This window comes from Eretmochelys imbricata, chromosome 3 (genome assembly GCF_965152235.1).
Source record: "Eretmochelys imbricata isolate rEreImb1 chromosome 3, rEreImb1.hap1, whole genome shotgun sequence".
Taxonomy (NCBI): Eukaryota; Metazoa; Chordata; order Testudines; family Cheloniidae; genus Eretmochelys; species Eretmochelys imbricata.
Window position 1 is genome coordinate 109,289,414 of NC_135574.1, and position 18,255 is coordinate 109,307,668.

General features: G+C 45.4%; 1 long non-coding RNA gene across 2 annotated transcripts in view; it reads left to right on the plus strand.

Moving 5' to 3' along the window:
* Window positions 1-12,189, plus strand: part of LOC144262846 (uncharacterized) — a 31,471-nt gene extending 19,282 nt beyond the window's left edge. Inside the window, exons 1-3 of one of the 2 annotated variants that reach the window (XR_013345654.1) lie at window positions 5,557-5,658; window positions 8,618-8,771; window positions 11,339-12,189. This is a non-coding gene — a long non-coding RNA (uncharacterized LOC144262846). Of the gene's footprint in view, window positions 1-5,556; window positions 5,659-8,617; window positions 8,772-11,338 lie in introns of those variants that run through there. The other variant, XR_013345655.1, reaches the window with a different exon arrangement.
* The last annotated feature ends 6,066 nt before the right edge of the window (window positions 12,190-18,255 follow it).

Consider the following 18,255-nt stretch of genomic DNA (forward strand, 5'->3'; position numbering starts at 1 on the left):
AATCCAGTCATTACATCCTCAGGGACGACCCAATATGCAGGAGTGAGAGGGATTCGAGTTGCTGGCAGATCTCGTTTTCCCCATTTAAATCCAAAAGTGCGTATTTTAAATAGTGCCTTAGACGGTGTTTCTGTCCTAATTTCCTCTGGAAAGGGTTTTGTTGGGGCTTTAGGTGGTGCCCTTGGCAACATTTGGATTCTAGCTCCTTTGTTTTCCTTCTCGTAATTTTCATCATACTCCTCATCATGTTCCTCATTTTCAAAGTCCTCTTGTGTATATACCTCCTTTTCTGAATCCTCATCCTGGTCTTGTAGAGTAGACTCTCATTCACTTAACCAAACCAGTGCTTGTTTTCTTGAATTATTAGACCTTGACAAATCCTTAGGCATAACCATGCCATAACTATAGACATCAGATATTTTTCAGGAGCGTTCATGCTTTCTTCAGTACCCTATAAAAGAAAACATGAAAATATTAACAAAAAGAAAAGGAGTACTTGTGGCACCTTAGAGACTAACCAATTTATCTGAGCATGAGCTTTCGTGAGCTACGAGCTGTAGCTCACGAAAGCTCATGCTCAAATAAATTGGTTAATCGCTAAGGTGCCACAAGTACTCCTTTTCTTTTTGCGAATACAGACTAACATGGCTGTTACTCTGAAACATGAAACTATTAATTTTACCTAAGGTGGTTTATGATTACTTCTCCTCTCTTTCCTTTACAGTGTTGTCTAGGCAGATGTTTCCCTTCCACGCTTTGAGTTGTGTGCTGTGAAACCATTTGGTGACTTGTTTCTTCCCAGATTTTAATTCCAGCTAGTAAGTAGTAGGACTTGCTTTGTTTATAATGGTAACAGGACCAACCCATCTAGGACTGAGTGGATGTTTTTTTTTCTGAATAGTACTTGAATAGAACTTGATTACCCACATTCCATTCAATGAACTTAAGGTTATTATTGAGCCTTTGGTCCATCCTACAATTGGCTTTTAGGGTCACAGCTACTGCCCTTTGCACACCAGTGATGACCCTTAGCATGGATTTTATATATTGGTCTGTTATTGCTCTTGGTCGATATTCATCGTGGGGTACCCCTTCTGGCACCTACCTTTGTTCTGGCCTTGCCATAGGTCATCCGAATAACACCTCATGAGGAGTGAAACCGTGGGATCCAATGGTGGATCTCATTGCCATGAGAATTAACGGGAGGTATCGATCCCAGTTTTTGCCTGAGGAATCAGTGACTTTCCGGAGTGCAGTCTTCAGAGATCTATCTGATCTTTCTAGAAGGCCAGATGCTTGAGGGTGGCCTTCTACATGGTATCTTTCACGCACCCCCAGGGCTATACAGAGTTGTTTAGTTATTTCCCCAGTGAAATGAGGACCCTGATCGGAATCGATGACTCTTGGTAGACCAAACTGACTGAATGCATTTTCCAGCAATAACTTGACGGTAGTTTGAACTGTACAATTACATGCTGGATAAGCCTCGATCCACTTTGAGAAGAGGTCAATGCATACTAAACAATATTGGTTTCCCCTATTTGTTTGAGGTAGGAGTCCAATATAATCAATTTGCACCCTTACCCATGGACCATCCACTGGTTTATGGAGAAGAGGTGCTTTGATGATTTTGGTGTCTGGGTTATTTTGAGCACATCTCAGGCAGTTGTTGATATAATGCTCCGTATCTCTTGCAATCTCTGGCCACCAGGCCACAGTAGCCAATTTACATAGCGTTTTCTGAACTCCAAAATAACCCTGTCTATGTGCCAGTTGTATCAGTTCTTGTCGAAGCACAGTTGGGATTACAAGCAATGGAATACTATCCTCTGTAGATTCCTGGTCTCCACCCTTGTTTTTAGTTACCGTAATTAAACCAGATGAATGCTGTTTAATGGTATAGGATTTGCATTTGCCATCCTTTACTAGCTCCTAATTTCTGGGTCTTGTGATTGTAACCTTATGATGTCCTGGTGATCAGTGGGGGTCTGTTGATGTTAAGGCAGAGGAGGACAAACTACGGCCTGCAGGCCACGTCTGGCCCGCGGGACCGTCCTGTCCGGCCTCTGAGCTCCCGGAGGGGAGGCTAGCCCCTGGCCTCTCCCCTGCTGTTCCCCCTCCCCCGCAGCCACGCCACCGTGAGGGCAGTGTTCTTGGCGGTGGGGCTGCACGCTCATTCAGGGCAGCGCGGCAGCGTGTCTGGCTCCAGCCAGGTGGCGCTGCTCCAGACATGCTGCTCTGAGCAGCATGGTAAGGGGGCCGGGGCTGGGGGGCAGGGGACAGGGAGTAGGGGGGCAGTCAGGGGACGGGGAACAGGGGGCGGTTGGATAGGGCAGAGGTTCATGGGAGGGTGCAGAGGACGGAGAACGGGGGGCTTGGATAGGGGGTGGTGTCCCGGCAGGCGATTAGGGGCAGGGTCCCGGGAGGGGGCGGTCAGGGGACAAGGAGCGGGGCGGGGGTTGGATGGGAGGGGGTTCTGAGGGGGGCAGTCAGGGGACGGGAAGTGGGAGGGGTCTGATAGGGGGCGGGGGCCAGGCTGTTTGGGGAGGCATAGCCTTTCCTACCCAGCCCTCCATATAGTTTTGCACCCCAATGTGGCCCTCAGGCCAAAATGTTTGCCCACCCCTGTGTTAAGGCATCAATGGTTGCTTTTACCTTGTTCCATCTAAACTCTGGTCCCAAGCTTGCAGCTTGTTTTGCCAGTCGATCCACCTTGCTATTCAGGAGAGTGATTTCTGTTTGATTCTTTCAGTGAGCCTTAACCTTAAACAAAAAAGTGTCACCCCTCCTGGACTCAGCTAACTGCCATGCATATTGCTGATATCCGGCATAAGCAACTGGCTGGTTGTCTGCTGTTCTCATTTCCTTGTTTTCCAAATAACCATCCAGTCCAGCAATGCCCTCATTGCTCAGTCAGAATCTGTGCAGATGGTAATATCTGTGGAAGATTCAGCATTTTCCAAGGCTACGATTGCCACTATTTCTGCAGCCTGGGCTGAGTTGTGTGCGATGGTTCCTTGGAATGCTTTGTCAGATGCAACATGTAAAACCGCAAACCCTGTGGCTGCCTTTCCATTGATGTACATGCTGCTTCCATCCACAACCCAGAGGTCTAGGTTACAAGTTTTAGCTTTTTCAAACACTGATTCTAACTTGAAAGGTGATATGATCTCAGGATTCATATTCTCAGGAAGAGGACACCAATGATTTATCAGGGGCTCTTTTGGTGCAGGAACTCAAAGTGCGAATGGTGCCAGGCTAAGATGTGCAAACTTTTCTACCTGTATTTCTTTGTTGATCAAAGCTAAGGTCCAGTTAGCTAGACAAGGGTGGCTTACTCTTCCAGTCAGCACATATTTCACAGGAGTCTGCGGGGACTTTAAAACTACAGGAGCCATGCCCACTATATATTCCCAATGAACCAGCACCCATACCTCTCGCTCACATTCAGTGAATTGCTGTTCCACTCCTGATAACACTCTGGAACCATCTGCTATGGGCTTCAAGGAAGTTCCATGTTGTTGCAGTAGGATAGAGCTGATTGCTGTGTTAGTGGTTGCTAATTGGATGTGGAAGGGTTTGTTTATCTGAGGCAATGCCAGTGCAGGTGCCTCCATTAAGGCTTGCTTCAGCTGTTGTACAATTCCCTCACCCCACTTCCATAGTTGGCCTTTCCTAAGTAGCTGGTAAAGTGGCCTTGCCTTCTCACTATAACCTTCAATGAAATCCCTGGAAAAACCAACCAGGCCTAGGAAGGACCTGAGTGTGCTAACTGATCTGTTGGAGCAGGCAGTTTAGATATTAGCTCTATTCAACTGGTATCAGGTTTCCTCCCGGCAGGGCCCAGTTGCATCCCTAAGTAGACTACCTGTTGAACTAGCTGAGCTTTGGTTGGGTTTACTAGGAACCCTGCTGTTTTCAGAATTCCTAGTACTTCATCTAGAGCTTTGATGTTGTCTTGCTTGGTTTTGGTAGCTATCAGTATATCGTCTACATAACTGACAATGTTGTCATAGTAAGAAGTGGTTTTTCATAATGCTGCTACGATACGATGACATAAACTCAGAGTATTGTGATACCCTTAAGGAACTCTTGTAAAGGTGACTTGCTGTTCTTCATAAGTGAAAGCAAATTTATAGTAGCAGGAGGGATGGAGTGGTATGGAGAAGAAGGCATTAGAGATGTCTAGGATGCTGTTCCAGCACGCACCTTCAGTGATTAAATTCATCACCTCTGGAAATTTAGCAGCAACGGGGGCCAACCTGGGTGTCACCTTGTTTAATCCCCTATAGTCCACGGTTAACCTCCAGGAGCGTCCATCGGCCTTTCTAACCAGCCAGATAGGAGAGTTGCAGACACTTTGACAAGGTATCAGCACTTCTTGATTCAATAATGCCTTTACTGTGGGTCGAATCCCCTCCTTCACCTCTGCAGAATACCGGTATTGATGTATAGGCTTTGCATCAGGACTTTCTACCTTTATTGAGGCTTGAACCTTTCCACAACTTAGTTTGTTAGGAGCAAACACCTCCTTGTATTTGTTGATAACTTGTTGGATTTCTTTCAGAGTAACAGCCGTGTTAGTCTGTGTTCGCAAAAAGAAAAGGAGTACTTGTGGCACCTTAGAGACTAACCAATTTATTTGAGCATAAGCTTTCGTGAGCTACAGCTCACTTCATCGGATGCATACTGTGGAAAGTGTAGAAGATCTTTTTATATACACACAAAGCATGAAAAAATACCTCCTCCCACCCCACTCTCCTGCTGCTAATAGCTTATCTAAACTGATCACTCTCCTTACAATGTGTATGATAATCAAGTTGGGCCATTTCCAGCACAAATCCAAGTTTTCTCACCCCACCCCCCACCACAAACCCACTCTCCTGCTGGTAATAGCTTATCTAAAGTGACCACTCTCCTTATAATGTGTATGATAAGCAAGGTGGGCCATTTCCAGCACAAATCCAGGGTTTAACAAGAACGTCTGAGGAAGGGGGGTGGGGTAGGAAAAAACAAGGGGAAATAGGTTACCTTGCATAATGACTTAGCCACTCCCAGTCTCTATTCAAGCCTAAATTAATTGTATCAAATTTGCAAATGAATTCCAATTCAACAGTTTCTCACTGGAGTCTGGATTTGAAGATTTTTTGTTGTAATATCACAACTTTCATGTCTGTAATCGCGTGACCAAAGAGATTGAAGTGTTCTCTGACTGGTTTATGAATGTTATAATTCTTGACATCTGATTTTGTGTGTGTGTGTGGGTGGGGATGTGTGAGAAAACCTGGATTTGTGCTGGAAATGGCCCAACTTGATTATCATACACATTGTAAGGAGAGTGATCACTTTAGATAAGCTATTAGCAGCAGGAGAGTGGGGTGGGAGGAGGTATTTTTTCATGCTTTGTGTGTATATAAAAAGATCTTCTACACTTTCCACAGTATGCATCCGATGAAATGAGCTGTAGCTCACGAAAGCTTATGCTCAAATAAATTGGTTAGTCTCTAAGGTGCCACAAGTACTCCTTTTCTTGTTGGATTTCTGTCTCCCATACAGGAAACTGCAATTCTTCTGGAGCCTTGGCAGCACAGATAGGGTGTGTTGCAGGGATTAGAATACCTGCTTCTCCGTGTTCGGCTTGAATCAACATCCTATTAGGTAATTCAATACTTATATCCAGTCGTTGCAACAGATTTATTCCTATTATGCCTGTACCATCCAATTTTTGCAGTCCAAATGAGGCCTGTGTAGATAGAGACCCGATATGGCATGTAACATCATAAGTAAAAGGAATGACATTTTCTTTACCGTTATACGAGACCAAAGATTTCAGTTCTCTTACTGGCAAGTTCTTAGCTGTAGTATTTCCCTTGAGACATAACAAACTAGTGGAGGTCCCTGTATCCACCAGCATCGATTGTTCTATTTTTCCAAAGCTTCCCATGATTTTAATTTTTACTGTAGGCCTGCCCCACTCATCGTTAACTACAGAGGCTACCATACCAGGGGCTTGGGAAGCTCGGCCTCCTCAGTAAGTACTGCTAGTTGAGACAGACTCTACAGGAGCATCGGAACTTGGCCCTCCAGCCTTTTGCCCAGATTCATATTTAGCCAATTTTAGAAACATGTCCTCTCCTGACAGTCTCTGCTTATTTAGTTTGTCCCATGGCTCATACTGAGATAATCTTTTTAGCATACGCTTTTTAAAAATCCTTATCTCATCTCCAGTTCCTCTGAACATAAAGTTTCTGTTGTCCAGGGGTTTAGTAGTGGAGGAACTTTGTCCTGTGTTGCTGCTTTTACCATTTGTTGTCTCCTTACTGTTATAGCTACCTTCCTTTTTGCTGATGTTCCTTGATGGGCTAGTTTCTGGAGTTCAAAAATCTCCCAAGCTCTTGCTTCTAGTAAAGGCAGCCGAGTGTTACATATATCTACTGGACCCATAGCTAGCCATATGCTAGTAGCTAAACTCTGTACATAAAGTTCTCTTAACTCTGGTGTATCTTAAATGATTACCCCATTTCAGTTCACCCCTAGTCTAGCCAACCAGAATAACAATTTTTTCCTCAGAAAATATTTTTCTGGCCTTTCCTCTACACTCTGCTTTTCTGAATATGCCTTGCCCATTACATTATCATGTGGATAAAACAGTCAAAATACACATGAATAGATAGTAGATGGTTCATTATTTGCATCAATTAATACATTATAAGGAAGAGCTGCAAAATCATCATTAGACATACATTCCCTTAGTATACATATCACATCATCTTGAGTCAAATGTGGTGTAACAGATAATCTGGCTAACCCGTTAAGCACTGTATCTTGGTTAGAAGGGCGCATGTGCTTTCCCATGGCTCTAGCCTGCTCTGGTGTTTTACCAAGGGGGGTTGCCCAGTGTTTTCAAATTGTGTAACTGTGATCACCACAGGAGCCAATGGGCATCCTTTCTGTGCAGCTTCCACCTCCTCCCAGCTTTGAGGTGCAGAGGGTAGCTGCTCTTTCCCATACCAATTTTCTGGTGGATGTTCCTCACACCAATCCATAGTTAAGGCAGCCAAGGGGTTAGTGTCAACTGCCTTTATTAACGCCTATGTTAAGTACAGCTGGTCTTACAGTTGTTTGATGTGGCGTTGACACCCAGCATGGGAGACAGACCTTTCCCGATTGTCAGCAGGCTCTTTAATTAACTAACTGCTGCCTGAGATTCCAGCAGTTCTTGTGTTTTAACGTCTGCTTTTCTTTCAGCCGCTGTAGTTTTAGCGCTAAGGTCTCTCAGGTGCTGTTCAGTCTGAGCCACCTGTAATATTAGAGTGGATACAGTGGCCTTAGCTGCTTTCAACTCAGCGGCTTGCTGTTCAGCCTGCTGGTTTGCTGCTTGCACTTCTCAAGTCCCTGGTCTGCATGCTCTTTCAGCAGCATCACTTGAGAATTGAGCTCCCGGCCGGCCATGGTCAGGCTGTAAATTAGAGCTCATTTTTGTTCCTTTTTACTGGGCTTAGGCTTGCTAGTGGTAGGGAGCCCACAAGATGGAAAATTTACCCAGGGAATCCCTTCCTGCTAGTGATTCCTGCTGCTAAGGATTTTCTCCCTTCCCGAAAGAATCGATAGCATGATCCAAAGAATTTTTATTAGACTGGGGAGTCCATCCTTGTAGACTGAAAATTCGGTCCATCGTGCTGTAGGGAGTTGCTTGCCCAACTACAGAATTTAAAGGGTAACTTAAGTGAAGATAGGAGGGCTCCGGTAAGAATCCGTGCCTTTATACATGGCACCTCGGCTCGGGCTAGGCTAGTCTAATACACTGCCTTCTGCCAAAGAAAAGTGGCCACGCTTTTGGGGCCCAGACCACTCCGTACCTACCCTGTACAGAGAAAAGTACTAACTTCACTGGACAGGGCAACCAGTAACCGCTATCTGTTACCAAAGGGGCGAGGTGGGCGGGCGTCCCACGACCCCTGATCCACAATAACAGGATTTCAATGGAGTTAGGATAAAATCCCACCCTTTGTCAAAAGAGGTGGGAAAGGAGCCAACTGGTTCACTTGCCCTTCGGCTAACACAATAATATCCCAGTAAGAACTCCCTCCCCGAGTCTCAAGGACCGAAACTGCTGCTGTTCACATAATAAAAATAAAATAGCCTAACAGGACCCTAAGGAGATGGCTAATCCAGTCCGCAGAGAGTCCTGCTGCGGTCACCAGAAATGTTATCTCAAAGGGGAGCCAAGATAACTCTGAATGTATAAATGGTGTAGGTATCAGAATAGGAACTAGCCCCTTTTTCCCAAAAGAGCAGATTCGCCCTCTGCCATCTCTGTCACCAGTGGATTGGTGCAGATTTCCTCCCCTCTTCCCTTGTGTGGTGTGCAATAAATAAAAGCTGACAAAGAAATAAGGGTTAAATAACAGGTAAGTGTATTAAGGAATAAATTACAGATAAGGGAAGGGATATATGTGAATGAGCAATAACTATATAAAGAACACAAAACCAGTGACACAGCAGCCCTTCCTATGAGCATAAAGCTCAGGCTGAAAATTGAAACCGAACCCACCCTGGCATTCAAGAAAATATAACCCCAATTAAGAAACCCTAATTTGTCTCACTGTATTCCCAGCACTTCAGTGGCGGCGGCGAAGTCCAGGACCTCTACTCCATGGATTAATTGGAACCTGTGGAGGAGGAGCGCTGGAGAGTCCCTCGATGACTGTTGGAACTGAAGAAGCGGACCGAGAACCCGCTGGATGTTGGCGTTCCCAGGAGCAGGACAGGTAAGGTGGAATGCGTCTTCTTCTTTCTTCTCACTCCGGGGATGAATGGTATTCTTCGGTGGTGCACTGCTGCCATGAAGACCTGAATCGCGCACACACAGTCACTGTGATGGACTGTGCCACCAGTCTGTGATTACAGTTCTTTTATAGAGTCTGTGGTGGGAAAACATGGTATGATCCTGGGAAAGGTGGGAAACAGTCTGAGGTGGTGTGGCCATGGGATCGCCCAGTGGCAAGAAAAAACAGTTCAATCCAGTTTCATCCAGGCCAGGCTGACAGGGGGTCACAAGATGGAGTCACAAGATGACAGTTCAGACCCCATCTTGGATTGCTACAATATCCTTAAAACTGATTATTGGGTCTGATACACACATGTAACTCAATAAACCATAACAGTTTATACCCAACAAAAAGAGTACACAATCAGGAAATAATCAGGATATTTTCTCTTGTTCTTGTATTATGAGAGAGGGTAAATAGGAGTACAAGATTTACCTTCTCTGTAGCATTCATTATATTGTGTACTTTTATCATGTCCCCCCTCTAAACTAAAAAGTTTCATACTTTTCAATCTCTTTTCATAAATAAATCATTCCATCACCCACCTCAGCTATATATAGAGATTCATAGATTCCAAGGCCAGAAGGGTCCATTGTGCTCATCTCGTCTGACCTTCTGTAAAACACAGGTCACAGAACATCCCCCAAATGATAATGTTACCAGAATTGAACAAAATAGTCCAGGCATGGGCATATCATTGATCTATAATGGCATAACAATACTTTCAGTATTATTTCTCCTATTTTTAAATTTATCCTTGCATCTTGATCGTTTTTTAGTGCTGCTGCACATTGAGCAGATATTTTCACTGAGCTGTTCACAGTGATACCCTGGTCTTTTGCCTGAGTGGCTATACCTAATATAGAGGAAGCAGTTCAGATTATTCTTATACAGTATATGGCCTTGCATTTGTCAGTGATGAAGTGTTTCTGCCATCAAGCTGACCATTCAGATTGACTGTTTAGTTCCCTCTGAAATTCCACACAGTCTCGTTTAGTCTTAACTAATTTAAATTATTTTATTTTCTGCAAATTATACCATCTCACTGTTCATTCCCTTTTCCATAACATTAATTAGTAACAGTAATACAGCATTGCAGCACATATATTGAGGAGATAATAAAAATTGCATAGATCATGAGAGAGGCAAGAGCCCAGGAGGAGCCTCAGTCCTGACCCATCTGGTCTTCCATACCGTCTCTGTAAGGAGAAGGTCTTTGTCTGCAGCCATATTGTAAGGCCTAAAGCCTAAGGCCTTTGTCTGCAGCCAGATTAAAAGAGCAGCCAAGAAGCAGCCATTAGCTGAAAAGCAGGAAGTCACATCCTCACATTCCATCTAAATTACATTAAAACAATGAAAAAATCAGGCTGTTAAGAAGGAGACCCTGTCCTAAGAGCACCCACTATCACCAGATAAAGAAACGGATCTTAAGATGGCTAAAGAAAACTTAGTTTGATAGCATTCTGTCTGGCAAGAAATCACTTATCAATAGTTGTGGTTGTGAAATCCTAATTTATTGTTTTATCATTATGGTCCCCACTCCCCTATTGTTTATCTGTATGGTCTCTGTCTGGTTCTTTAATTGTTTCTGTCTGTTACATAATTAATTTTACTCGGTGTAAATTAATTAACGTGGTGGAGTAGAATTGGTTAGAGAATTTTGTTACACTATGTTAGGATTGGTTAGTAAAATTTTAGTATAATGATTGGTTAAGGTACAGCTAAACAGGACTCAAATTTCACTATATAAATTGAGGTCCAAAAGGAAGTTATTTGGGAACCAACTCCAGGACACAGCCCCAAAGATCAGAGCTGCCAGACCTCAACATTCTGCCAATAACACTGTGCAGAAACTGGAGTCCCGCAGGTGGACCTGATCCTGACTGGCCATCAAAAAAAGTTCATCTGTCTTACTGGGAGTGGTGAGCACTGTATGTGTAGCATGGGCAGTCTGGTTTTGGTGATTGTTAATAAATAGAGGTTATGTAGTATATTACTGTGTAAGGTTCTTTCACTGGTAAAAGGTCCTGCAAACCTGCAGAAGTAGTATACACCCAGAGCCCTATGTATTGGAAAAGGGTGTGCGTACTTAAATTGACCAGGTTAGTTACACCCTGAGCCCTATGAATTGTTTACATATGGCCCTGAGCCCTATGGTTTGGGTAAGGATAAGTGGTTTTTGCCTGGAGCCCTACGGACTGGGAAAAGGTGGGGTGCCCTAATCTGTGCAGGTAACAGTCTCTACCAATGATGTTGCAGGCAGCAAATGTTTCTGGATAAGCATTTAATTCCTCTCTTGGTCAACTAGCCTGTCACACAGTGGATTCTTAACTGCAGTTTTTCTGGAACAGCCTACGGGTTTACTTAATTCTCAATCAATGTTTTAAGTTATACCAGACAGAATATATCCTTGATGACCCATGCAGTTACATTAACAAGCAATTTTATTTCTAGATGTTTGCTGTAATGGTTTTTATTTTCTAAATTGTTTCATTTATTTTCTTCAGTCCAGTGTAAAGGAGAAAGCTGTGTCCCTGAAATCTTGTGATGTAGTCAGCCTTATGAAGGAACATTATGTTTGAAGAGGGAAAGCAAGAAAGTATCCAATCCTCTGATCCTGCAGATAGCTTTAAATGGATGCTGGGATCCAGGCCTAATTGATCAATACTACCAAGGAGATGGATCCAGATGGATGTGAAAAAGAGAGGGAAGAGGAGGAACAAATCTTGTACTCAGAAATGTAGGGTTTTCTTTTATGGCTGCTTATTATTATTATTTATAGAATGCTTTTAAAGTGTACACTTTGCTTTGTAATAGACCTATGGTCCTTCCCACTCTGATTCAGAAAAATATAATGGGTGAAATCCTGGTTTCTTTGAAGTCTTTGGAAGTTTTCTCATTGACCTCACTTAGCTCAGGATTTCACCCAATAAAAGGGATACTCTACCAGGGGTTCAATGCACTGTGATCCCTTCTGAAAACAAAAATTACCACAGGACCCCAGGAGCAGAGGCCAACCCTGAGCCCACCTAAGCTCTGCCACCCCAGGCAGGGGGACGGAACCCCTGGGGCTTCAGCCCTGGGCCCCAGCAAGTCTAATGCCAGCCCTGGCAACCTATTAAAACAGGGTCACGACCCACTGTGGAGTCCCAACCCATAGCTGAGAACCACCACAGAAATATTTCATGAATAGGGAGGGAGATTATACAAAAGCAGTAATTTTGGAGAGATTTAGAGGATAAGAGAAGAGGTCATGCAATGTATGAAATTACTTCTTTAATATAAACTTTTAAAGAAATTTTAGTTAAAATTATTTGTTTGCGAAATCAGAACAAAGCCCCAACTACATCACGTCAAATGGAAAGTAATTCTCTCCGAGAGAGAGAGAGAGAGAGAGAGAGTGTGTGTGTGTGTGTGTGTGTGAGAGAGAGAGAGAGAGAGAGAGAAGGAGAGCACTTTAAGTAGGCCTTTGAACATCTCTGGAAAAATCTTCCTCAATAAAACGCTGTTTGTTTCTTTCACAGCTTGATTCTGGCTTTGTCTTCAAGTTGTTCTTATTGCACTTCATTCTTTCATCAGTTCCTTATCTGAAAATGTCACATGGTGTAAAAAGGGTTTTGAGAACTAGATATTGAGTAAATGTACCAATTTAAATAGGCTCAGCATTGGAACATATTACACAAGATTACTGATGCAACATATACACATTGTGCTGTCAGTTATGTGACTAAGAGGGCCAAAGATCCAATTCTATAGCTTGTACTCATATTGAATGTGAGTAAAGGCTGCAGGATCTGGCCCCAAATCTTTAAGTCTTTATTCAGTCAAAACTCCTGTTAACAATTTTTGTGTCTGAGAACTGAAAGACCCCTTTCAACTGACTTGGCTTTCAGTTCTCTCGGTAGGCATGTGTGTCAAGGAATGAACAGCCAAGGGAAGGTATTTAAATATTCAAATTCAGTCATCGTTTATATCTTCAAATTCTATTACATACATCAAAAATGACCCCCTTATTTACTATAAAAGTAAACATGCAAGTATCAATTATAAGCCTATATCAGTTATGGCTCACACAAAGCTACATTAAAAGAACATTAATGTTGTAAAGTGAAGCACTCAAAAGGTAGAAAATGTGAGAACTAAGGTTGCTTGTTCAATCTTAATTTGGCCCCTGGTGGATAGTATAACAATTGTCTTTAATTACATGATCATATACTATTTCCTAGGGCTTTTTAAAAAGCTAACTGAAAGACAGAAATTCCATCCTTTAGCATCATGTGGACACCCACCTATTGCATCTATGTGTCTGGAACCTTTAGATCCACTGCACATACCTCAGTCACTTGAGCTAAGGTAGTAACTGATAGCAGTAGTAAATTGTCATCATCCATGTGTACCAGCACTTAAGGGAGAGGAGACACACACTTTGGCAGTGGGTTTTCTGACAGCAGAGGAAAGGTGAGTCTTGGGTTCCATTCCAGGCTCTGCAAGGGAGTGTGCTGTAGTGGGCACAGGCTCTTCTACTTGTTTCCTCCAAAGCCTGACCCCATCTGCCCATCCCCTCCAATCTATTCCTCTCCCAGTCCAGTCTGTTCCCTATCCCAACCCTTGTCGCAGAACCATTCTTATTGCCTACAATGATGGGGTGTCTACCCACGCAGGACTGGAAAGGATTCAGATAACCAGGCAGGCCAATTAACTCCACTGGCTGCACCTGGAGGAGGAGCTGCCAGAGAGCAGGGGGTTGATTGGGAGCAGGCTCAGCAGGGCAGGAAAAAGCAGGAGTTCCATAAAGCCAGGGGGCTGCAGGAAAGCAGGCTGAAGTCACTCCAAGGGAGGTATGTTAAGACTATAGAGGGTGATCCACGGTTTCTCCCTGGGTGAAGGGAGTTGGGATGCTGGCAAGCCCAGAGAGTGGGGAGACAGGAAGGTAGGAGAAGGCTCAGGGAATAGCAGCAAAGAATAGCAGTGCAGGCCTTGGCTGCTAATTGGAGGGCCCCTAAGCTGGAACCCAGAGTAGAGGATGGGCCCAGGTTCTCCTACCAGTCACTGAAGATGTGGCAAATACCAAGCAAAGGACTGTGAACTGCCTGGGACAACTCAGTCTGGGAAAGACTTTGTTACTTACCAGAACCACATAGTGACGTGGCTGGAGGGCTGAGTCATGAAGAGGAGGCTGCAGTCCCTGGAATGAGAGGGGTCCGTAGGATGAGCGGAGGACAGGAGAGACCCCACCAGAGGAGGGTGCAATGCCTGGCCAGAACTAATCCCCAGGATGGCCAGCAGGAGGCACCACCAGCAGTGAGTGGACCCTGTGACACTATGCAGTCCTAGTCTCTACTCCTCAGTCTTCTCATTCCAGTCCCAGTTTTCTTGCCCAGTCAGTCCTAGTCTAACAGTCTGAGTCCCAAAACCCACCACTGTCACCCCTCCACATACTCAGTCCTAGTTTCCTCACCCAGCGAGGAGTCCTGTCCCAACTCTTTGTTCACACTTTCTCCCTCCCTGTCTCTCCTCATCCAATTTGCCTCTTACCTCCCCGCCACGGGCTCCCAGTGCTAGTCTCCCTCCCCAGGCTCCACATCCAATCTCAGTCTCCCCCTTCCTGGCCTTTGTCATACTCTTTTGCCCAACTAGTCCTAGTTCTCCCCCTGTACCCCAGTTCCCTGTCAGATCTGTCTCCCCTCCCCCTCACTCCTATTTCCTCACACACACTTGTTCTTAGTCCCAGTCTTTCCCCCTACCTCCTTGCCAGATCTCTATCCTCCCCTGCCAACTGTCTCCCAGGTCCCCACCCTAGCTCACAGTTCCAGGCTTCTCCCCAACTCCAGGCCCAGTTTCACCCATGGGCAGTGAATATCAAAGGTCAGGGGAGGCTAAGCCTCCCTTAACCCAGGCCGTGGCCCAACCCACGCTCCCCTGAAGCTGACAGAGGCTCAACTCAGACTGGCAGCCAGGAGCTGAGGCGCCCATGCAGCTAGGGCACTCAGGGCTCTGGCTGCGCAGGGGGGCTCGGGCAGGGGGATAGGGCCGGGGGGCTGACCTCCCAGAAGTGTGGGTTCACCTGTCGCCCTTGGTCTCACTGGACTCCTTCTCTCAATCTACTCTTTTCCCTCTCCCCAGTCTAGCTTTTGTCCCTTCTGCATTCAAATCAGACGGGTCACAATGCCTGGGTGCAAGCAGGGGGGTTACTAAGCACACAGGAGAGACAGTGCCTGGACCCACCCCATCTGGAGCAATCATTAAAGGGAAAATCCAATTTTGCCCCTGAAGCCCTGGCCTGGAGCACACAATGTGGGAGTGGCACATGTGCAGTCCAGTTCCATGTAGGAATTGTGAGGAGATGGCACATGTGCATTATAGTCTGCATTAGGAGCATTGAGAGGCTTGAGCAAGCTCAGTGACGATGGGCTCTTTAGAAATTTTAGCTGTTATGCTCAGTAGAGTCTTCTTAAGAGTTTGTGTGCACTGAAGAGTTGGGTTTTTTTTTTTTTAAGGTTTATAACTTGGCTAAATTCAGGGGGATTTTTACAGGGCTGGCAAAAGGCACGTGGCCTGATACTAAGGCCAGTCCCCTCACAAATTGTAAGTCCCTCTTCCAAAACATGGAGATGTTAGAAGTATTCAAATAAAGTCAATGGATTTTTTTTTTTTTTTTTAAGTGTGGGCAAAACAATGCATTTCCCCCTAGCCTTATTTTTGGAAATGGCTGAAGAGTTTTTTGCCTAGAATTTTCCCAAAAAACTAAACCTGAGGCAAAAACCCAGCATGGAGAACTTCAGTCCAGGCAGATAAAATCCAGCAACATTATAAGCAACTGAAAACAGGATTTTATAATGGGAATTGTGTCAGGTAACATTAATAATAGACAGCTCTACCAGTCCCACCTATAAATCTAGGCCAAATGGGGTTTGCACAGCAATTCTGTGTGGGTGGATGGATGGGAGAGAATTCTTCCTTCTCCCCCACCATGTCCCTGGAAGTGAGTGGAGTTGCTCTGCTTCTAGCTGAAGTAGCAACCCTGGCACTTGCTTCTCCCTTCTGTGGGGTTTTAAGTTAATCATTAGGTTTATGTAGTTGTGGAACAATTGGCCATACCACCACTCCTCCTCCTTAAGCCTGCCTGCAAGCCTCTTTGCTTTTTGTTGACGAGAGAGCTCTCCTCTGAAACATGCAGAGCCTCTGCAGGTTTCTCCCTTGCTGTGTTCTGCTGCCTTTAGGTGCCCTCTACGTCTGTGGAGAGCAGGATTCTGTCACCAATGGAAGATCTATGATCTAAATCAGGGGTGGTCAAACTTTTTGGCCTGAGGGCCACATCTGGGAATAGAAATTGTATGGCGGGCCGTGAGTGCTCACAAGATTGGGGTTGGGGTGCAGGAAGGTGAGGGCTCTGGTAGGGGGTGCGGGCTCGGGGATGGGGCCAGAAGTGAGGAGTTGAGGAGGCTCTGGGCTGGGGAGGGGGAGTGAGATGCGGGGCGGGGGGGAACGAGGGCTCCAGCTGGGGGTGCGGGCTCTGGGGTGGTGCTGGGGCTGAGGAATTTCGAGTGTAGGAGGGTGCTCTGGGCTGGGACTGTGGGGTTCAGACAGCAGAAGGAGGATCAGGGCTGGGGCAATGGGTTGGGGTGTGGGAAGGGGTGCAGGCTCCGGCTGGGGGTATGGGCTCTGGGTAGGGCTGGGGATAGGGGTTTGGGGTGCAGGAGGGTGCTCTGGGCTGGGATCGAGGGGTTCAGAGGGAAGGAGGGGGATCAGGGCTGGGGCAGGGGGTTGGGGCATGGAGAGAGACTCAGGTGTGCAGACTCCAGGTGGCGCTTACCTCAAATGGCTCCCAGAAGCAGCAGCATGTCCCTTCTCCTAGGTGGAGGCGCAACCAGGCAGCTCTGCATGCTACTCTGTCTGCAGGCACCGCCCCTGCAGCTCCCACTGGAGCGCCAGAAGGGGCCATTGGAGCATGTAGGAGCCGGAGCAGGGCATGCTGCTGCTTCTGGGAGGCACATGAAGTGGCCCTTGACCCTGCTCTCCAGCTGGAGCGGGGCCATGTCGTAGCTTCCTGGAGCAGCCCCCAACTCTGCTCCCCAGCTTGAGTGCCGGAGCGGGGCCATGTGGCTGCTTCCAAGAGCCGTGTGGCACAGCCCCGACCCTGCTCCCCAGCCGCAGCGCCGAAGCAGGCAAGCCCCAGAATCCGCTCCCCAGCAGGAGTTTGAGGGCTGGTTTAAAACTGTCTGCGGGCCGTAGTTTGCCCACCCCAATCTAAATTAATCTCCAGTTCTGGATTTATGTTTCACAAAACATAAGCACATGTATTACATACAAAAACTGAGTGAGTTCATTCACTGAAGGGAAATGGGTGGTTTTTTGTTTTTAATTGTGGCCTTTTGTTCCCTTAGGGGGTAAAAGGTATAATGCTCAATATCTTTTTATCACCTTTTATCATCACTTGATGATTACCTGTTCTGTTCATTCCCTCTGGGGCACCTGGCATTGGCCACTGTCAGAAGACTGGACACTGGGCTCAATGGACTTTTAGTCTGACCCAGCATGGCCATTCTTATGTTCTTTAACTGACCACTAACTGTAAAACACTTAAATCCTCTCGTGCTGCTGAAGAGAGTGCTGTTTTTGTGACAGGAAAAGCAACAACAAATAAGGAAAAAGCAAGTTTGCATCAAAGACTATCTAAGGGCAACAATCTCCAATGTGAATGAATTTTCACGTAACATTCAAGAGTGTATTGCTGAAATAATACAGGTGGCTTAAAACTTTCCTATAATGTACAACAGCCATGAAGAAAGTACAGATGCTATTTCATTTACAGCGTGGGACCTACAAAGACTAAACCTAAGTTCTGTATTTTGAAACTTCCAGATTTAGATGATAAGATCCAAAAGTCAGATATAATGGCGTGAAAGATGCACATCAGTGAGCGTAGCTCAGCAAGTTTGAAGTAACTTAGATGCTTCATCTTCACTAGAGAAATGTTACAGTCCATCTAGTTTTAACAGTGTTTAGCTGAGCGAGTTTTTAAAAGTGGTTAGAATTTGGGGGAAGTTTTCTTCAGTACAGACCCAATTTAAGGCAGAGTATGTTAGTACAACTCCTGGGTAAATTACACTAATAGACTCACAACTGAATTTGGCATGGGCTTTGTACTTCACACAGAGCAGTGAAGAAGGACTCGTCAAACTGGTTATACAAATTTAGTTAGGGTGTCTGGTCCACACCGCAAAAAAGCTGTACTTGTTACAGCATGATGCTTTGTCTACCCCTAGGCCTCTGGCACAGCAAAATACGGTTAATGCAACACAGTTACTATACTTACCACACTCACAAATAAAGTTTTAACCTCTTGTATTCAAACGCAAGCCATGTGTACAGCCAACCATGCCAGCAACTGATTACAACTTATAACATGAACAGGGCCCAAAAA